General features: G+C 39.4%; 1 gene segment (V, D, J or C); it reads left to right on the top strand.

Moving 5' to 3' along the window:
* LOC127678018 (immunoglobulin kappa variable 4-1-like) overlaps positions 1-19489 on the top strand; it is a 479901-nt gene that overhangs the window by 50663 nt on the left and 409749 nt on the right.

The following is a 19489-nucleotide window of genomic DNA, read 5'->3' as shown; positions in this document are numbered from 1 at the left end:
GGATTATGTTTTGGGTATTCCAGTTTTCTAGATTAATATACACTTATTAGTGAGTGCACACCATGATTCACCTTTTGAGTCTGGGTTACTTCACTTAGTATGATGTTCTCTAGCTCCATCCATTTGCCTAAGAATTTCATGAATTCATTGTTTCTAATGGCTGAATAGTACTCCATTGTGTAGATATACCACATTTTTTGCATCCACTCTTCTGTTGAGGGATACCTGGGTTCTTTCCAGCATTAACAGGAATTCAAGGCCCATACCTAAACATAGTAAAAGCAATATACAGCAAACCAGTAGCCAGCATCAAACTAAATGGAGAGAAACTTGAAGCAATCCCACTGAAATCAGGGACCAGACAAGGCTGCCCCCTTTCTCCTTATCTTTTCAATATTGTACTTGAGGTACTAGCTCGGGCAATTCGACAACATAAGGAGGTCAAAGGGATACAAATTGGAAAGGAAGAAGTCAAACTATCATTATTTGCAGACGACATGATCGTCTACCTAAGTGACCCAAAAACTCCACTAGTGAGCTCCTACAGCTGATAAACAACTTCAGCAAAGTGGCAGGTTATAAAATCAACTCAAGCAAATCAGTGGCCTTCCTATACTCAAAGGATAAGCAGGCTGAGAAAGAAATTAGGGAAATGACCCCCTTCACAATAGCCACAAAGAGTATAAAGTATCTTGGGGTGACTCTTACCAAACATGTGAAAGATCTGTATGACAAGAACTTCAAGACTCTGAAGAAGGAAATGGAAGAAGACCTCAAAAAATGGGAAAACCTCCCATGCTCATGGATCGGTAGAATCAATATAGTTAAAATGGCCATTTTGCCAAAAGCAATATACAGATTCAATGCAATACCCATCAAAATCCCAACTCAATTCTTCACAGAGTTAGAAAGAGCATTTTTCAAATTCATCTGGAACAACAAAAAACCCAGGATAGCTAAAACTATTCTCAGCAACAAAAGAAAATCTGGGGGAATCAGTATCCCTGACCTCAAGCAATACTACAGAGCAATAGTGTTAAAAACTGCATGGTATTGGTACAGTGACAGGCAGGAGGATCAATGGAACAGGATTGAAGATCCAGAAATGAACCCACACACCTATGGCCATTTGATCCTCAACAAAGAGGCTGAAAACATCCAATGGAAAAAAGATAGCCTTTTCAACAAATGGTGCTGGTTCAACTGGAGGTCAGCATGCAGAAGAATGCGAATTGATCCATCCTTGTCTCCTTGTACTAACCTCAAATTCAAATGGATCAAGGACCTCCACATAAAGCCAGAAACTCTGAAGCTACTAGAAAAGAAACTGGGGAAGACTCTTGAGGACATCGGTATAGGGAGAAAGTTTCTGAACAGAACACCAATAGCTTATGCTCTAAGAGCAAGAGTTGACAAATGGGACCTCATAAAATTACAAAGTTTCTGTAAGGCAAAGGACACCATCAAGAGGACAAATCGGCAACCAACAAATTGGGAAAAGATCTTCACCAATCCTACATCAGATAGAGGGCTGATATCCAATATATATAAAGAACTCAAGAAGTTAGACTCCAGAAAACCGAACAACCCTATTAAAAATGGGGTACAGAGTTAAACAAAGAATTCTCACCTGAAGAACTTCGGATGGCAGAGAAGCATCTTAAAGAATGCTCAACTTCATTAGTCATTAGAGAAATGCAAATCAAAACAACCCTAAGATTTCATCTTATACCAGTCAGAATGGCTAAGATTAAAAATTCAGGAGACAGCAGGTGTTGGAGAGGGTGTGGAGAAAGAGGAACACTCCTCCACTGCTGGTGGGGTTGCAAATTGGTACAACCACTCTGGAAATCAGTCTGGCGGTTCCTCTGAAAACTGGGCACCTCACTTCCAGAAGATCCTGCTATACCACTCCTGGGCATATACCCAGAAGACTCCCCACCATGTAATAAGGATACATGCTCTACTATGTTCATACCAGGTAGTATTGTTAACTTGCTGAAGGGTGCTTACTCTTTACTCTTTCTTCCTGCATCTGTGGGTACCATGGGTTTTCTGAGGAGGAAGATCTGATAGACATCTCTCTTTGTCTGGATTCAGCTTCTCAAGGCTACTCCCAGTGTGAGATGTTCTTTTGTGTCTGTACTAGGAGTAGCTGTCTCTTCTAAGGTCATTGTCTTTTGTCACTCAATTCTCACCTTGCAAAGCAGAACCAAGGTTTTAGTTTTACAAATCAGAATCCTTATTGATGCAAAACTGCAACTCTCATTTTAAAGGGGATCTGAGGGATATAACACTCTGGCGTCAAGTATGAGTGATGCTCAATTCCTGGAAAAGAGATTCAAGTTTCCTCAAACATCATGTTCCAACCTGGCAGCAGTTTTATGAAGTTTTTATACTAACTGCACTACAAAAGTCATAAATCAACACACTTTTCAAATAAATTCATGAAAATGTCAGTTAGACAGATTCCTGAAAAGGAGGGGAGTCTCTGAGAGTTAAGATCATCAAAAAGTTTCCTAGAGTAACTCAAGCACATCCAAAGGAATTTTATGCCCCACTGTTTAACTCATCACTTCCTATTCCTTCTGAAGAGGCATATGGGGGAGTCCTCTGTGGATGCTCTATGTGATAGTGCTTTAGGAACTTTTCCTTCACTCAAAATTAACTAAGCAATAATGCATTTTAAATTATGTTCTGTTACAAAAACCACTTGGTTATTTGTAAAGTAAAAGGAGATTGCTTGAAACATATTTTAGGGTGAAGTTATACCCATTAGATGTCCTTTAAGTCAGATTTATATATTGAATAAAAAGCAGATATGTTTGAGCAAAAACTGCAGATTTTGGGAATGTATTCAAATGGATGAAGTTACTTTACTGTGAGTAAAGCAGGATCTTCCTATCCTCTAGTCTTAAAGCTAATGCTGGTCAACCTGACACCCTCACATTGAAGAGTCATTCATTGGGTTCTATTCAGAGTGGGGAACATCCTGTTCTCTACAGCATCTTGTCCCTGGAAGCTAGAACTGAGGAACCCAGTTTCTGTCTCCCAAGACACAGTACTTGGAGTAGTTATGTACTTAGTTTGAATTTTAAAACATCATATGCAAAACTTTTAATATCAATAGTTCTTGGAAGTTAATAGTATGGAGAATAAATTGAAAGTGTTACAGAGATGTTGTGGTTTGAATGAATGGGAAATTTCCCCCATGGACTTATGGATTTGAAACCCTAGCCATCTAGTTAGTTTGGGATGGTTATGAAACTTTTAAAATTTAGAGCCTTTTTGGAGGAAGTAATTCACTGCTGCTGGTTTCTGAGTGTTCATAGCCTCACCTCACCTCTAGATCATGCTTTGATTACTGTGTTCAGTTAGAGGTTGAGATGTGATCTCTAAGCTTCCTGTTTAGGTCTCCTACCTTTATACCTTCCCTGCCATTGTGAACATCTACCCCCCCCCCCCGGAACTGTAAGCCAAAATGAGTTCCTTTTGATTATGGTTTTTTATTATAGCACCAGAAAAGTAACTATTAAAGAAAACATTTTATTAAATATATTCACAGACAAACATACAACAGTCATTAAAAAAACCCAGCAACAAACAAACCATATGTCAGGCCTATGGAAATAGTTATTGGGGGTTTTTCTGATGCTGCTATGTATTCATGTGCTAGTCAAATGCTCAATACTGCCTCCCCAAGGTCTGGTTGACCCCAACAACCAGATCTTCATATACAGCAAGTGATGCTATGTAAAGTTTGCTCCCAAATTTAAGGCTATTGGTTAAAATAAAATGGCTACAGCCAATTACAGGGGAGAATAGAAGAGGTGGAATTACTGTTACCAGTCTGTGCGTCATAGGTAGGTACTATGAGGAGGAGGGAGAGTGAAGGATAGTTAAGAAGGAAGAAGAGAGATAGAACAAGAGGTCTCCCTTAGATGTGATGGACCAGCAGCATACACCCGAGTGAAATGCCCCTCCATGATAGACTACTGGAGCAAAGGCAACCTGGGTGAGATTCAAACAGCAAGTGTTTGTGGAGCATAGCTGGGAATTAATAGTCTAATGAATAAAAAATATAGATTAGGGGTTGTCTTAGTGTTTACTGCTGTGAACAGACACCATGACCAAGGCAACACTTATAAGGACAACATTTAATTGGGGCTGGCTTACAAGTTCAGAGGTTCAGTCCATTATCATCAAGGCAGAAACATGGCCGTACCCAGGCAGGTATAATATAGGAGCAGCTGAGAGTTCAACATCTTGTTCTGGAGGCAGAGGAGAAGAGTACCATCCTCAGGTAGCTATGATGAGAGTCTTAAATCCTATGCCCATGGTGACACACTTCCTCTAAGAATGCCATACCTACTCCAACAAGGCCACACCTCCAAATAGTGGTCAACTCCCTGGACCAAGCATATTCAAACCACCACAGGGGTAATCCTTAGAAATTGTGCAAGACCTGATTAAATAATCAATGGACTCTGCCTTGATTATTTGAGGGCTGACTAGGACATGTTAATAGCTAATAGAGATTATTAAAATCTATTTACACTTGGTACACCTCATGCTGGGCATAGAAGCAAAACTAACCTGAGAGAAATTACTGGGTAGAAACACGAACCCTCTCTCTAAAGCAATACAGCTTCTAGCTCTGTCATTTTAGTATGAGGATAAAAAATGCAGTGGCATAAAAAAATGTCTTCTAACAACTACATGTGGCCAATAGCCAAAAAAGACATGGGGACTGTGGAGGGCCCTTGCTTTATTAATTTCCTCTACCATCTTCATATTGTTGGTTTTATGCTGTTTTTTTTTCTTTCTTTTTTTTTTTTTTTTGTGCTTCAGCTATGTTGGAATATTTGTGGCCTGATGTGGTCAGTTATCTGGGTTCTGATGGAGACATATTGCCCTAGATGTTATTGATTATGTTTTTATGCTATTGTTTAGGCATCAGGGTTTTGGGGACTATAGATCTAGCTGCTGGTTTTTGGCTTTCTCTGATATTTTTTTAAAATGCTTCTTGGTTTCTATTTCCTCTCTGGATTTTCAAAAAGCTTCTTGCATGTTTTTTCTGAACACATTGCTGGTGTGTTCAGGGGAAAATGCTGATGTTGACACCAGGGGTGAGGAGTCAGGGGGATATATGGCCTGTGTAGTGCTAGGAGCCACCCTGAGAATTGGGTCTGGGGAACAGAGAGAGTGGAGTATGTCCAAAGGCAACCTACCTGCTTATTTGACTAACATGGCCTGTGTTTGAGCAGTGGTATTCTGTCCGAGTTGGGGGCTGGTACAGAGCAACAAGTGTGGGAGGGGAGGCAGATGGTGATGGCTTGTGGAATATACAGGAGGAATGGACTGGAAGCAGGTAGGTAGGAAAGGCTGAAGCTCATGTTTTGTTTCGTTGCTAGGAGTGACTTTGAGAATTGGGCATGGGAGAACTGAGAGTTGAGAGAGAAGGTCTGCAGGTGGCTTACGTGGTCTTCTGGAAGAAACAGTCTGTGGTTGAGCAGGGAGAGTCTATTGGAACTGGGGATTGGGACATATTGATGAATCAGGGAGGGGAGGCCAGGAGGCTTGTCTGTGGAATCCACAGGAAGTGTGGATAGTGAGGAGGGGAGGTGTCCTATTGTACACCAGCTGTTGAACTGTTGGTACTGACACTTAGTGTTGGGTCTGGGGAACAGAGAGTGCAAAATGTTTATGAACATCCTGCCTGGTCTTCTGGCACGATGCCCTGTTGCCTTTCACACTTCCTTAGAAGTGCTCAGTTTTTCCATTTTTCTTTTCTTTTCATTAATTAGTGTAATTTTTATCACAGTTTAGTTACTTAATTATCTTTTTGTGTGTGTATATGTGTGTATGTGCATGGGTATATGTGTTTGTGTGTGTGTCTATGTGTGTGTGTGTAGGTGCACATGGCATGCTTGTGGAAGTCAGAAGAAAATATTGAGTTGCTCTCTTTTAAACTCACATCGGACATCTGGCTTGATGGCAAGTGAGTTACCTTCTGAGCCATACTGCTCCCCCTTAAAATTCTTTATTGTATCATACCCATTGTATGCAAGTGGCATCAAAGCATTATGCTTCAAATATGCCACATATTTTGACAATATCTGTAACTTTTACCAATCTTTCTTCCCTTTCTGCTGTTTCCAGTTGCAGGCATGATTTACCTCTCATTGAATGGGGTTTAAGTTCAATCAGTGATCTGTTGGTTGCTGCCAAAGCATGTATGTCATTCTTGCACCCTTAGGGTTGTCATGCATGCTGACCATTGCTGTGGCATTATAACTGGAAATGACTATGGATCACATTCCTCATTTGGAAGCTTGCATGGTGTGTCTTCTGCTATTATACAAGCTTTGGGAAAGCTAGCTCCCAAAGAGTGTATATATTCCGCTAATATCCAACTTGAGTTCTCTAAGTCCATGTACAAAGTATAATATGGATTTACCTTCTTCTACCTGTGGGTGGCAACCAAGGGCAACAATTGCCTATGATTTAAAAAGAACAATTCATGCATTTTTTTTTCAGTTTTCTATGGATCTTGAGGAGACTATTATCAGTCTAAATGTGAAAATTATCTATCTATATCTATATCTACATCTACACCTACATCTATATCTACATCTATATCTATATCTATTTATACACACACACACACACACACACATATATATATATAGGTACATATATATGTATATATAGTTTATATATATTGAGATGTATAAGATTAAGTTTTATAGGTAGATATGTAATCATATTTTTTATAACTTTTCTGTTAATTTTACTCTGATCTCCTTCTATATTTCTCACTCTACTAGTTAAAGCACCTAATTTTTAATTTGGATCATTTATATTCTCCGTCTTATTGTTTCCTTTCCCCAGAGATTTAATTATTTATATATTTCAGTGCTATGCTTGTATGTATGCCTGAATGCCAGAAGAGAGCAGAGTTTCCCATTATAGATGGTTGTGAGCTGCTATGTGTTTGCTGGGAATTGAACTTATGTCTTCTGCAAGAACAGATAGTTTTCATAATGCTCTTAACTATTAAGCCATATCCCTAGCCTCCTTTTATCTTCATAGTTTCTTCAGTTACTCTGAGATATATACTTGAATGTGGATTTGGAACTAAGAGTTTCCAATGAAAGAGAACTCTGATGTTTGTCTTTCTGTGTGGGTTACCTCACTCAATATGATCTTTACTAGTTACTTGAATTACCTTCTAATGTCAATTTTTATAACTGAATAATATTTTATAGTATACATGGCAACATTTTAATTATCCATTTACCTATTAAAGGGCATTTAGGTTGTTTCCAATGAACATGACTGAGCAAGTATCTGTAGAGCATAGGGTTGATAGAATCTTTTTGGAATAGTTGGGTCATATGATAAATGTATTTTATATTTTTATTTGGTTTTCCACACTGATTTCCAGGTGACTAGAATTGTTTGCAACCCTCCCACCAGTGGATGAGCATTCCCTTTTCCCCATACCCTCTGTAGCATTTTTTTGTTTTATTTATTTATTTATTTATTTATTTATTTATTTATTTATTTATTTATTTATTTTGAGACAGGGTTTCTCTGTATAGCCTTGGCTGTCCTGGAACTCACTCTGTAGACCAGGCTGGCCTCAAACTCAGAAATCTGCTTGCCTCTACCTACCAAGTGCTGGGATTAAAGGCCACCACTACCTACCCTCTCCAGATTTTGAGGTCAGTTGTTTCATTTAGCTTTGCCACTCTGATTCGGGCAAGATGAAATCTCAAAGTTTTTTTTATTTACATTTCTCTAATTGCTAGGTATAAAGTTTACAGGCATTTCTTACCCATTTTTTCTCTACTTTTGAGAACTCTGGTCAAATAACAAACCACATTTTTAGAATGAGTTATTTGTGTTTGCTTGTTGTATTTAAAGAAACAACAAAAACAAAGTGTAACCTTTGTTTTGGAGCTCTTTGTTCTGGATATTAATCCTTTGTTAGTCATTTACATGGCAAATATTCTTTTCTTGTCTGTGGGTTTCTTCTTAGCCTGATTAATTTTATTTTCATGATGCTTCACTTTTTAATAGTTGACTTTAATTTTTTGACAACTGAATTCCTATTCATAAGTCTTTTTTACACCTATGCAGTGAAGAGTACTGCCTTGACATTTTTAATTTTAATTTTAATTTTTAATTAATTATTTGCACTCCATATTTCATTCATCCACCCCCCCATCCACCCTCCGACTCTTCCACATCCCATACTTCCATACCTCCTCCGCACCCCTGTCTCCATGAGAACATCCCTAACTTTCACCCATCACCACACCAGACCTCTAAACTCTCTGGAACTTCAGGACTCTTGAGGGTTATGTACATCTTCTCTGAACCCAGAACTGGCAGTGCTCTGCTGTATATGTGTTGGGGGCCTCATATCAGCTTTTTGGTGGTCCAGTGTTTTTAATATCTCATGAGTCCAGAGACTGCTGGTCCTCCTACAGGGTAGCCCTCCTCCTTAGCCTTTTTTTTAGCCTTTCTCTCATTCAACCACAGGGGTTAGCAGCTCCTGTCCAATGGTTTGGTGTAAATATCTGCATCTGGTCTTTCAGGTGCTTGTTGTGTCTTCTAGAGTGTGGTCACAATAGGGTTTTTTTTTTTTGTGAGTGCTCCATAGCCTCAGTAATAGTGTCAGGCCATGGGACCACTCCTTGAGCTGGATCCCACTTTGGGACTATCACTGAACCTTCTTTTCCTCAGGCTTCTATCCATTTCCATCCATGCAGTTCTTTGAGACAGGAACAATTATGGGTAAGAGTTTTGGCTGTGGAATTGCAACCCCCTCCCTCACTTGATGCCTTTGCATTTTTCTTGGAATTTCAGTTTTTGAATTTTAAGTCTTTGATCCATTTGAAGTTAGTTTTGTGGAAGAAAGTGGAAATGGATTTAATTTCATTCTTTCTTTTTTTTTTGAGACAAGATTTCTCTGTGTAGCCCTGACTCTCCTGGAACTCACTCTGCAGACCTTGCTGGGCTCAAACTCAGAAATCCTCCTGCCTCTGCCTCCCAAGTGCTGGGATTAAAGGTGTGTGTCACGACCGTTCAGCTTAATTTCATTCTTAAATATTCTGGCTTGTCCTCTCTCTCTCTCTCTCTCTCTCTCTCTCTCGATGGCAAAATCTAGAGCTTTAAGTTTGGGTCCATATGGTTGAAAATCAGTTTGTTATTCACTTTCTTTCTTTCTTTAGAGATCTTACCTAAAATTTTGTTTACTTCAAAAAGATGACATATTGTAAAGTAAGAAAATATATAAATGAGCCATGTTACAATTCATAAATTCACATTCAATTAATAGGTCAATTATTGTAGTCTATAATATTTTTCAACTTAATATTATTTCTTATTTTTTGAGATTAATATAATTACATCATTTTCCTCTTTCCACTTCCTGTAAACCCTGCCATACACCCTTCTTTCTTATTTTCAATTTAAAGGATTCCTCTTTAAATTATTTTCTATCTATTTATCTATATCTCTATCTCTCTATCTCTCTATCTCTCTATCATCTTTCATCTATCATCTTTCTATCTACTATCATCTGTAATCCCTATGTATTTATCTATTATATCTATCTATCATCTATCTTAACTATCATCTGTCTTCTCTATGTATGTATGTATGTATGTATGTATCTGTCTATCTATCTATCTATCAATCTATCTATCATCTATTGATATTCTCAAATGCAATCAGCTCAGTTTGTTGCTTGCTTGTATATTTTCAGCACTGACCATTTGGTATTGGATCATCAATTGGTGTGTTTTTCCCTGGAGAAGATTCTCCCAACTAAGGATTCCTTAGTTGAGTGTAGTTCCAGGACAGGGAAGTGGGAAGGAGTAGATGGAGGAACAGGGAAGGGAAGAGGGCTTATGGGACTTTCAGGGACTGGGGACCCAGAAAAGGGGAAATCATTTGAAATTCCAACACTCCTCAAACTATTCCACAAAATAAAAATAGAAGGGACATTTCCAAACTCATTGTATGAATCCACAGTGACCCAGATACCTAAACTATATAAACTCTCAACCCAGAAAGAAAATGTCAGGCCGATTTATTTTATGAACATTGATACAGAAATACTAAATAAAAATTCTCATAAACTGAATCCAGGGACACACAAAAGAAATTATCCATCAAGATCAAGTAGGCTTCATTTCAGGTATGTGTGGATGTTTCAATATAAGAAAATCCATCAAAGTAATCCACTGTATAAATAAACTGAAAAAAAATCCCCACAGGATTAACTTATTAGATCCTGAAAATAAATTTTGTTAATATCTTCTCTGGAGGTCAGGTACATGCACTCAGTGGTAGAGGGATAAAGCCAAGGCGATGAAGCGATTCTGTCTCAGTCTTCTCAAAAATACATCAGATTCTGAAGAGGATCGACTACCAAGTGCACGTGTCTTGCCAGCCCTGAGTACAGGATCTTGCACATCTGTGCCACTTTCTGTCTGTGGAGACCCAAACCTCTGCCCCGAGGACAGCTGGACTGTTGAATGGGATCCTTTCTCCTCTCCCTGTGTATTTCAGATCTTGGACTACCTGAGGTACCGCCACATAATGAATTGTGACATGAGAAAAGCCACAGAGTTCTTCCAGAGTGAGAGTCAGAGGGAGCCACAAGTGTCCCCAGGAGATGTGGCCAAAGACAAAGATAGGGAGGAACCAGACTGACCCTCACCTAGCCTGCTCAGGGAGAAAGGCCTGGAACTTGAGACCTGTGATGGTGGGGACAGCCCTGACCAGGACCCTGCTTCTTACAGTCCCAGATGCCTAGGCTCATGAGCATGGCTTCCAGCGGAGAAGGAGGAGGAGGAAGAAGAAGAGGAAGAGGAAGAAGAGGAAGAGGAGGAGGAAGAGGAAGAGGAAGAAGAAGATGATGAAGAAGAAGATGAAGAAGAAAAAGAAGAAGAAGAGGAGGAAGAGGAGGAGGAGGAGGAAGAGGAGGAGGAGGAGGAAGAGGAGGAGGAAGAGGAGGAGGAGGAGGAGGAGGAGGAGGAGGAGGAGGAGGAGGAGGAGGAGGAGGAGGAGGAAAAGCTACCCAGATCTCTGTTTGGAGCCCAGGAACACTGATGCCTTCTAAGACTTGCAATTAGGGGATCTTCTGTCAGCTGTTCTGACAGCTGTGTTAGAAAAGGCACACACAGGACAGTTGTGTCTTTGCAGCCATCTGATGTTTGTTTCTTTGTTTGTTTACAGCTTTCTTAATAAAAGTGTTTAAAACCTGGAAAAAAAGAATACATAGAATAAAAAAAAAAATAAAAAAATCATGATCTCACTGTGACATTGACTCATAAGTTAGTGGATCCTTAAGACATGGAATAAAAAAGTCTTTTACTACTTCACCAAAAAAAAAAAGAAAGAAAGAAAGAAAGAAAGAAAAAGGAGGTGAAGTACAAAATAGAAATTGCTTTTGCTCACAAGGGCACTTATTTCCCCTTTACATCACATCTTATGATTAAATAATGTCCTTAGTAAAAACAATTTTGTTACTATTTCTTTGTTTATATTTATTTATTCACTCACTTTACATCACTATTGTAACCCTCTCCCTCCTCTAAGTCCCACCATCATAGACCACATCCTTTCCTCTCCTGAGAGAAGGCGAGGGTCCCCATGGGTACCAACCCACCCTGCCACATCAAGTAACAGTAGGACTAAGTGCAATCTCTCTCACTGAGGCAAGATAAGGCAGCCCCACTAGCAGAAAGTGAGCCAAAGGCAGAGACCATCTTTATTCCAACTCCCATGAAGACCAAGCCTTGCTACTATTTATTAAAAAACTTTTTTTAGATTTAATAATTTTTTGCTTAGACAATTTAAAACTTAAAGGAGGTATTCCATTTGCACCTGGAGTGAATCATGTGCCACAGCTCTTCATTCCCACATTCTGCCAGGAGAGTGCAGGTTCCCCAGGAGTGCTAACACATGTGTCTTAGAGCACAGGCAAGACTGCCACTTCTGCTCAAATACCTGGCCCAAGAGAGACATGACTTGCCATTAGGACACAGCAACTAAGGAGCAGCCTGGTACAGGATGCTTTTGGTTTCCATCTGTACCCAGAGCTGACCCTGTACCACAGATATCCATACCAGGATACCATCAGAAGAGAGCTGCCCTCCCAGAAGTACTGACAAATGTGTGAGCACAGGTAGTAACACCACTTCTACTCAAAGGGACCTTCCCAGAGCCCTCACATCACAGGAATGGAGGAGCAGCCTGGGAATGGGACCCTCTGGTTTCTACCTGTGCCGGAGTTGACTCTGTGCCACAGCTCTCCATACCCAATTTTCTCCCAGAGAGAACTGGTCTCCCAGGAGTGATGAAAAACAGGCTTACAGGAGAGACAAGCCACAGTTGGAGACAACAAGACCAGTTAATACCAGAGATGTCCAGATGGCGAGAGGCAAGGGCAAGAACATAAGCAACAGAAACCAAAATTATTTGGCATCATCAGAACCCAGTTCTCCCACTACAGCAATCCGTGGATATCCCAGCACACCGGAAAAGCAAGACTATTATTTAAAATCACATCTCATGATGATGATAGAGGACTTTAAGAAGGACATTAATAACTCCCTTAAAGAAATGCAGGAGAACACAGGTAAACATGTAGAAGACCTTAAAGAAACATAAAAATTACTTCAAGAATTAAAGGAAAATACAATCAAACAGATGAAGGAATTGAACAGATGCATCCAGCATCTAAAAATGGAAATAAAACAAAGAAATCATAAGGGAAACAACCCTGGAGACAGAAAATCTAGGAAAGAGATGAGAAGTCACAGATGCAAGTGTCACCAACAGAATACAAGAGACAGAAGAGAGTCTCAGGTGCAGAAGACACCATAGAAAATATTGACATAACCGTCAAAGAAAATGCAAAATGCAAAAAGGTCATAACCTACTACATCCAAGAAATGTAGGACATAATGACAAGATAAAAATAAGGATAATAGGTATAGAAGAGAGTGAAGATTCCCAAGTTAAAATTCCAGTAAATATCTCCAACATAATTATAGAGGAAAAGTTCCCTAACAGTAAGAGATGACTGTAAACATACAAGAAGCCCACAGAACTCCAATAAATTGGAACAGAAAAGAAATTCCTCCCATAACATAACAGTCAAAACACTAAATGTACAAAACAAGAAAGACAATTAAAAGCAGTAAAGGAAAAAGGTCTAGCAGTATATAAAGGCAGACATATCTGAATTACACCAGAATTCTCACCAGAGAATATAATAGCCAGAAGATCCTGGGCAGATATCATACAGACCTCAAGAGAACACAAATGTCAATTCAGGGTACTTTAACCAGTGAAACTCTCAATTACCATAGGTAGAGAGACCAAGATATTCCATGGCAAAAATAAATTTACACAATATACTTCCACAAATTCATCCCTACTAAGTAAGGATAATAGAAGGAAAACTCCAACACATGGATGGAAACTACACCCTAGAAAAAAAGCAGAAACACAATCTTCTTTCAGCAAACCCAATAGAAGATAGCCATATAAACATAATTCTACCTCTAACAACAAAAATAACAGGAAGCAAAAATCACTATTCCTTAATATCTCTTAATATCAATGAACTCAATTCATAAACAAAAAGAAAGACTAACAGACTGGATTTGTAAACAGAATCCAACATTTTGCTGCACACAGGAAACTCATGTCAGTGACAAAGACAAACACAACCTCCAGAATAAAGGGCTTGAAAATAATTTTCCAAGCAAAGGTGACAATAAACAAGCTGGAATAGCCATTCTAATTTCCAATAAAATTGACTTTCAGCAAAAAGTAATAAAAAAGATGCAGTAGGACACTTCATAATCATCAAAGGAAAAATCTACCAGGATGAACTCTCTCTCTCTTTTTCCTTTGGTGATAAACAGAGTTGTTTATTTGCATTTATGGCTGTGGATGAAACTACAGATTTAAATGAAATCAACAGGCAGCCTATAAAGTATTTCTTCCTGCCACATGCACCTCGCACACACATTATATTCAACCATGAATTCTCATGATATTGAGTAGTAAATTCCAATTCCATTGTGTAAATACACCACATTTTATGTATCCATTCCTCCTTTGAGGGGCATCTGGGTTCTTTCCAGCTTCTGGCTATTATAAATAAGGCTGCTATGAACATAATGGAGCATGTGTCTTTATTGCATGCCGGGGAATCCTTTGGGTATATGCCCAGGAGAGGTATAGCAGGGTCCTCCAGAAGTCTCATGTCCAGTTTTCTGAGGAAGCTCCAGACTGATTTCCAAAGTGGTTGTACCGTCTTACAGCCCCATCTGCAGTGGAGGAGTGTTCCTCTTTCTCCACATCCTCGCCAACACCTGCTGTCTCCTGAGTTTTTGACCTTAGCCATTCTGACTGGTGTAAGGTGAAATCTCAGGGTTGTTTTGATCTGCATTTCCCTAATGACTAATGATGTTGAGCACTTCTTAAGGTGCCTCTAGGCCATCTGAATTTCTTCAGGTGAAAATTCTTTGTTTAGATCTGTACTCCATTTTTTAATAGGGTTATTTGGTTCCCTGGGATCTAACTTCTTGAGTTCTTTGTATATATTGGATATTAGCCCTCTATCAGATGTGGGGTTGGTGAATATCCTTTCCTAATTTGATGGTTTCCGTTTTGTCCTTTTAACAGTGTCCTTTGTCTTACAGAAACTTTGTAATTTTATGAGGTCCCATTTGTCAATTCTTGATCTTAGAGCATAAGCTATTGGTGATCTGTTCAGGAACTTTTCCCCTGTGACCATGTCCTCAAGGGTTTTCCCCAGTTTCTTTTCTATCAGTTTCAGTGTGTCTGGTTTTACATGGAGGTCCTTGATCAACTTGGAGTTGAGCTTAGTACCAGGAGATAAGAATGGATCAATTTGCATTCTCCTGCATGCTGACCTCCAGTTGAAAAAGCACCATTTGTTGAGAAGGCTATCTTTTTTCTACTGGATGTTTTCAGCTTCTTTTTCGAAGATCAATTCACCATAGGTGTGTGGATTCATTTCTGGGTCTTCAATTCTATTCTATTTGTCTACTTGCCTGTCACTGTGCCAATACCATGCAGTTTTTAACACTATTGCTCTGTAGTATTGTTTGAAGTCTGGCATACTGATTCCCCCAGAAGTTCTTTTACTGTTGAGAATAGTTTGAGCTATCCTGGGTTTTTGTTATTCCAGATGAATTTGAGAACTGCTTTTTCTAACTCTGTGAAGAACTGAGTTGGGATTTTGATGGGGATTGCATTGAATCTGTAGATTGCTTTTGGCAAGATGTCCATTTTAACTATATTAATCTTGCCAATCCACGAGCATTGAAGATTTTTCCATTTTCTGAGGTCTTCTTCGATTTCCTTCTTCAGAGACTTGACATTCTTGTTGTATCTTTCACTTGATTGGTTAGAGTCACACCAAGTTGCTTTATGTTGTTTGTGGCTATTGTGAAGGGTGTCATTTCCCTAACTTCTTTCTCATCCTGCTTATCCTTTGAATATAGGAAGGCTACTGATTTGCTTGAGTTGATTTTATAACCTGCCACTTTGCTGATGTTGTTTATCAGCTGTAGGAGTTCTCTGGTGGATTTTTTTTTTTTGGATCATGTAAGTATAATATCATATCATCTGCAAATAGTGATAGTTTGACTTCTTCCCTTCCAATTTGTATCACTTTGACCTCCTTATGTTGTCTAATTGCTCTAGTTAGAACTTCAAGTATCATATTAAAAAGATATGGAGAGAGAGGGCAGCCTTGTCTAGTCCTGGATTTCAGTGGGATTCCTTCAAGTTTCTCTCCATTTAGTTTGATGTTGGCTACCAGTTTGCTGTACATTGCTTTAACTATGTTTATGTATGGGCCTTGAATTCCTGTTCTTTCCAAGACTTTTAGCATGGAAAGATGCTGAATTTTGCCAAATGCTATTTCCGCATCCAATGAAATGACCATGTGGTTTTTTTCTTTGAGTTTGTTTATGTAGTGGATTGCATTGATGGATTTCCTTATATTGAACAATCCCTGCATCCCTGAGATGAAGCCTACTTGATCATGGTGGATGATCGTTTTGATGTGTTCTTGGATTCAGTTGGCAAGAATTTCATTGAGTATTTTTGCATCGATATTCATAAGTGAAATTGGCCTGAAGTTCTCTTTCTTTGTTGTATCTTTGTGTGGTTTTGGTATCAGTGTAATTGTGGCTTCATAGAATGAGCTGGGAAGTGTTCCATCTGTTTCTATTTTGTGGAACAGTTTGAAGAGTATTGGTGGTAGGTCTTCTTTGAAGGTCTGATAGAATTCTGCACTGAATCCATCTGGTCCCATGCTTTTTTTGGTTGGGAGACTTTCTATGACCCCTTTCATTTCTTCAGGGGTTATGGGACTGTTTAGATGATCTATTTGTTTCTGATTTAATTTTGGTGTTTGACATCTGTCTAGGAAATGGCTCATTTTCTCCAGATTCTCCAGTTGTGTTGAATATAGGCTTTTGTAGTAGGAGCTGATGATTTTTTTTTTGAATTTTCTTTGTTTCTGTTGTTATATCTCCCTTTTCCTTTCTAATTTTGTTAATCTGGGTAGTGTCTCTGTGCCCTTTGATTAGTCTGGCTAAGGGTTTATCTATCTTGATTTTCTCAAAAGCCAGATCCTGGTTTTGTTAATTCTTTTTATGGTTCTCTTTGTTTCTATTAGATTGATTTCAGCCCTAAGTTTGATGATTTCCTGCCTTCTACTCCTCCTGGGTGAATTAGCTTCTTTTTGTTCCAGGGCTTTCAGGTGTATTTTTAAGCTGCTAGTGTATCCTCTCTCCATTTTCTTTTTGGAAGCTCTCAGGGCTCTGAGTTTTCCTTTCAGCATTGCTTTCATTGTGTCCCATAGATTTGGGTATGTTTTATCTTCATTAAATTCTAAAAAGTCTTTGATATCTTTATTTGTTTCTTCCTTGACCAAGGTATCATTGAGTAGAGTATTGTTCAGTTTCCATTTGTGTGTGAGCTTTCTATTGTTTTTGTTGTTATTGAAGTCCACTTTTACTCCATAGTTATCTGATAGGAGGCATGGGATTATTTCTATCTTCTTATAGTTGTTGAGGTCTGCCTTGTGAGCAACTACATGATTGATTTTGGAGAAGGTAACATGAGGTGCTGAGAAAAAGGTATATTCTTTTGCTTTAGGATGAAAGGCTCTCTATATATCTGTTAAATCTAATTGGTCCAGAGTTTCAATTAGTTTCACTGTGTCCCTGTTCAGTTTCTGTTTTCCTGATCGGTCCGTTGAGGAAAGTGCAGTGTTGAAGTCACCCACAATTATTCTGTTAGATGAAATGTGTGTTTTGAGCTTTAGTAAAGTTTCTTTTATGAATGAGGGTGCAATGCATTTGGGGTATAGATGTTCAGGATTGAGAGTTCTTCTTGGTATATTTTTCCTTTGACCAGCAAGAAATGTCTCTCAGTGTCTCTTTTGATGACTTTAGGTTGAAAGTCAATTTTATTTATGGCTATCCGGCTTGTTTCCTGAGAGCATTTGCTTGTAAAATTGTCTTCCTCTAAGGTAGTGTTTGTCTTTGACACTGAGGTGTGTTTCCTGTATGCAGCAAAATTTAGGGTCCTGTTTACATATCTAGTCAATATCTTGGTTTCTCCATCTATGGTGATTGAGAGTTTTGCTGGGTATAGCAGTTTTGGCTTGCATTTCTGTTCTCTTAGAGTCTGCATGAGATCTGCCCAGGATCTTCTAGCTTTCATGGTGTCTGGTGAGAAGCCTGGTGTGATTCTGATAGGCCTTCCTTTATATGTTACTTGGCCTTTTTCTCTTACTGCCTTTAATATTTTTTCTTTGTTTAGTACATTTGGGGTTTTGATTATTATGTGACTGGAGGTATTTCTGTTCTGGCCCAGTCTGTTTGGAGTTCTGTAGGCTTCTTGTATATTCATGGGCACCCCTGTCTTTAGGTTAGGGAAGTTTTCTTCCATAATTTTATTGAAGATATTTGCTGGCCCTTTAAGTTATAAATTTTCACTCTCATCTATACCTATAATCCTTAGGCTTGGTCTTCTCATTGTGTCCTGGATTTCCTGGATGTTTTGGGTTACAAGCTTTTTGCATTGTGTATTTTCTTTAACTGTGGAATCCATGATTTCTATGGTATCGTCAACATGTGAGACTCTTTCTTCTATCTCTTGTATTCTGTTGTTGATATTTGCATCTATGTCCCCTCATTTCTTCCCAAGGTTTTCTATCTCCAAAGTTGTTCCCCTTTGTGATTTCTTAGTTCTTTCTACTTTCGTCTTTAGATCCTGGATGGTTTTGCTCTTCTCCTTCACTTGCTTGTTTGTGGTTTCCTGTAATCCTTTAAGAGATTTTTGTGTTTCCTCTTTCATGACCTCTGCCTGTTGACCAAAGTTCTCCTGTATTTCTTTAAGTAATTTTTGCATTTCCCCTTCATTGGCTTCTATCTTTTGACCTGCACACTTCTAAATTTCTTTTAATGATTTTTGTGTTTCCCTTGTAAGTGCTTCCAACTTTTGATTCATTTTCTCCTGAATTTCTTTAAGAGATTTACTTATGTCCTTCATGTGTTCCTGTAACAGCACCACAACAAGTGATTTTAAATCCAAATCTTGTTTTTCTGGTGTGGTGGGGTATCCAGGACATGCTGATAATGGAGAATTGGTTTCAGATGCTGCCATATTGCCTTGATTTCTGTTAGTAACATTCCTACGTTTGCCTTTTGCCATCTATTTCTCACTGGTGTTAGTTGGTCTTGTTGTCAATGCTGGACTCAACAGTGCAATATGCCTCTTCCTAGTTGGCCTCCAGGTGCACAGCTGGCCTCTTGCACTGCCTGGAGACAGGGCGCTGTGGCCCAGGCTGTTCCTGATCCAGAGGTAGAGACCAGAAGGCTCCTGCCAGAGGCCTCAGGACTGGATCCTCCTCTCTGCAGGGCCAGACTCAATGGTGCACTCTGTCTCTTCCCAGCCAGCCTCAGGGTTCACAGGTAGCCTCTTGCACTACCTGCAGATGGGGTTCCATGGCCCAGGTTGTTCCTAATCCAGAGGCGGAGACCAGAAGAATCCTGCCAGAGGCCTCAGGACTGTATCCTCCAGTCTGCAGGGTCAGATTCACTGGTGCACTCTGCCTCTTCCCAGCCAGCCTCTGAGTTCACAACTGACCTCTTGCACTGCCTGGAGAGAGGGTGCCATGGCTCAGGTTGCTCCTAATCCAGAGGCAGAGACAAGAAGGCTCCTCCCGGAGGCCTCAGGACCGGATCCGCTGCTTTGTAGGGCCATGAACATAGTGGAGCATGTGTCCTTATTACATGCTTGAGAATCCTCTGGGTATATGCCCAGGAGTGGTATAGCAGGGTCGGCCAGTAGTATTATGCCCAGTTTTCTGACAAACTCTACCTCAGAGTAAAAGGCAGAA

This window comes from Apodemus sylvaticus, chromosome 2, assembly GCF_947179515.1.
Source record: "Apodemus sylvaticus chromosome 2, mApoSyl1.1, whole genome shotgun sequence".
In the NCBI taxonomy this organism is placed as follows: Eukaryota; Metazoa; Chordata; class Mammalia; order Rodentia; family Muridae; genus Apodemus; species Apodemus sylvaticus.
This window is presented reverse-complemented; position numbering and strand designations above follow the sequence as displayed.